Source organism: Lycium barbarum, chromosome 10 (genome assembly GCF_019175385.1).
Source record: "Lycium barbarum isolate Lr01 chromosome 10, ASM1917538v2, whole genome shotgun sequence".
Taxonomy (NCBI): Eukaryota; Viridiplantae; Streptophyta; class Magnoliopsida; order Solanales; family Solanaceae; genus Lycium; species Lycium barbarum.
In genome coordinates, this window is record NC_083346.1 from 55,615,906 (window position 1) to 55,619,451 (window position 3,546).

Genomic DNA, 3,546 nt, shown 5'->3' on the forward strand with positions numbered 1-3,546 from the left:
AGAAAAATTCCAAGCTTGTGTGGTGATTCAAAAATCCTAGTTTCTACATATTTGTGAAGTACTCAAGACGCTCTCCGACGTGGTATAATTAGTTTGGCGTAAGATCGACGTTTGCGATAAGTAGGGGTTTCAAGGAAAGGTATGAATTTTGTCCCTTTTATGTTGTAGAATTGATATGAATATGCTAAGGATTGTAAATAGATAGAAATCCCGTGACTTGGAGGTTGGGGAAACAAACGTGGGTGTGTGTGGAGTGTGTATTGGCCGTGACTTATGGAAGAAAGAAATGGTTTGAATTGATCTTGTTTAGGTTGGCATAATGTGTTGTTGTGATCCTTATATCGTAAATGATTAATTGTTGAATTAAATTGGCGGTGGAAAACGAATGCGGATATTATCGGAAAGCATATACCTTCGGTATCGCCATGTATATCAATGTATATTTTGGGTGCTAGAGACTTTAGATATGACTTTGCAATGATATTGATGAATTCGGAATGAAACGACGTTAGTTAGAGTGTTCGTCGTGAATTTTAATGTTTTGAAGGATTATGGAAACTAATGGATTTTTGGTGCAATTTTGTGTATGTCTTAGATCGAATTTGGAATGTGTTTGACTAATGTTGTATAGGTAAATTAATACAATTATGTGGATATAGAATTGGAGTTTTGAAAGTTTGAATGGTAGTTGCCAACTTAGATAACAAAGTAGAACTTTAAAGCTAGAATGGTGTGATTGTTGTTTATATTGTTTGGTTGATGTGTGGGCTGTTGTGGTTGGTTATTTTGAGCCGAGCTAAGCCTCGGGGATGTTAGATTTGTAGGGGAAATGCTGCCGAAATTTCGGTAGGCAAAAATTGGAGTTAAAGGCATTTTTAAGCCTAAGAATCTCAATTGGTAACTTTGACCATTTGCAGATTTTTGACGAAACGGGACTGGACTTTTGGAAGGGCTTACGACGTCTGTGAGGTATGTAAAGCTTCCCAATTCTTTATTTGGCATATCTTAGTGTGTTAGTTGAATATGAGACCTTCCGGAGCATTTCTGCTCCTCGAAACCCGATCCACAAGAAAGTTACTATTCATTCAATTCGATTGAAGCCTAAAGGCTCCCTTTTGGCTAGAATGCCATTATTCGTCCGAAACCTATCGAAATGTGGTCGGGTAACCTAGAAATGATTATGTATGACCCTTGGCATATTACTGCTCGAAAAAGAATATGTTCGCCACCTCACTTCGACTCGGGGTGGGTCCGTTACCCCAAAATGCCCGATTTGCCCTTCGGGCCATCTTTGAGAATAGAGTTGAACGTACCACTTCTGATCTTTGGAACATCCTTCCACGGGGTATGTTTGGACTATTCGATGCACTAATCCAGGTTTTGAACTATATGGACCATTTTGGAATCGTTTTGCAAAATGAAACCTTATGTCGACTAAGTATTCGACTATTTTGTAATAGGATATGATTTATGAGTTTACTTTGTTTTGAAACACTATTTTGAAATACGATTTGCATTTGTTTGCTCACGACTCCGCTCGTGCCTTATTATGACTTCGTTCACCGGTTCCCGGGCCGGTTTTGATTCGTGCGCCTTATGACAATTCGGCCGTATGCTGTGTTACGGTTCCCGAGGCTTCGCCATAGGGCCGGGTTCCGTTTGGAGTTATGCTGTGATATGGCTCGTGATGCGATACGCTCACCGATGATTATGATTATGTTCGGGGATGTACGGAGATTTGAAACCTTCTGGTGTTATGCTGTGTGTGGCGCCAGCGTCGGAGTGGCGACCACGTTCTTAAGCGTCTGCATGATTTTGTTTGCATAAAATACATGTATATTATTTCGATACAGATTTTGACATACCAGTCTGTACCCCACTTTGACATTTGATTTGCTTTCGGTTTTGATCTATAATTCTGTACTCCGTGCTTTACATACTCAGTACATATTTCGTACTGACCCCCTTTCTTCGGGGGCTGCGTTTTATGCCTGCAGGTGCAGATATCGGTGATCCTCCGCAGTAGGCTTCACTTCTTGCTATTCCGGAGTACTCTTATCCGATCCGGAGTCCACTTTTGGTACAGACTCTTTTGCTTTGTATATATTTGGTATATCTGACTATTTGGGTACGGCGGGGCCCTGTCTCGCCATATGTTTTTGTTTGAGTTTGTAGAGGCCTGTAGTCATATATGTGGGGCGAGGGTCCTATGTGTCTATTGTCTGATTTTGCTTTCGGGTCTTAAAGCGGTCTGTTTGATATGATGGCCCCAAATGGCCCTTTTGTATATATTTGTATTTTGACCGGCGATGTCTATTCCGCCGCTTTGTTTGAGTTTGATTTGATATGACCGCTTAAGACATATACTTGATATAAATTATGTTCGATATGATTTCGAAAAATTATGAAATAAGTTTGGATTTGAAAATGAACGTGCGATTCGGTTTTGGTACCCAGGTAGGGTGCCAGTCGCGGCCCACGGGGCTGGGTCGTGACAAAAGTGGTATCAAAGCGGTTTGTCCTCGGAATGTCTACAGGCCGTGTCTCGTAGAGTCTTGTTTATCGATGTGTTGTGCACCACATCTATAAACGGGAAGCTACAGGGCATTTAGGATGTTACTTTCTTTGTAATCTTAGATCGTGCGATAGAGCTGTGCTATTAGGATGATATTGATCTAACTCGCCTTCGTGTTTGCAGTGATGCCTCCGAAGAAGGCAACGGCAGCCCAGAAGGGCAAGGCGAGGATTGGGGAGACTAGCCAGGCACAGCGAGCTACCCGGGCTCGTGTATATGATTTGCCTGAGGATGTGCCACAGTCTGAGGGGTCTGCTACACCCCCACTAGTACAGCCTGGAGCAGGACCTTCAGCAGCTCCAGAGGTCCGTGTACCCGCACCTGAGACTCCAGCTCCTCAGCTAGGGGCGGAGGATAGGACCCTGAGGGAGGCTGTACAGCTGTTGACTACACTGGTAGCAGGACAGGCTCGCAGGCGCGGGCGGAGGGACGACGATGATGATGACAGGCGGAACAGCCTGAGAGTTCGGGAGTTTCTGCTATGTGGCCCTCCAGAGTTCTTCGGGTCTAAGCCCGACGAGGACCCCCACGACTTTATTCGGGGGATGCGACGCTCACTGGACTTGGTCAGGGCTTCAGAGACCGAGTCAGTTGAGCTGGCTTCGCACCGGCTTCGAGATGTGGCTACCCACTGGTACGAGACTTGGGAGCTGTCTAGAGGAGAGGGTGCCCCTCCAGCCATTTGGGATCAGTTTGTGACAGCATTCACCCGCCACTTTTTGCCCCCAGAGTTACGGCGGGCACGGGCTGATCGATTCTTACGTCTGCAGCAGAGGGGTCGGAGTGTTCGCGAGTATAACCTTGAGTTTGATTCTCTGGCCCGATATGCACCGGCCGTGGTAGCAGATATGTCCGATCGGATGCACAGATATGTTATGGGATTGGACCGGTATTTGATTGATAGTTGTATGGCAGTGTCATTGCAGGCAGACATGGACATTTCCCGGCTTCAGGCCTATGCGATGGGTATG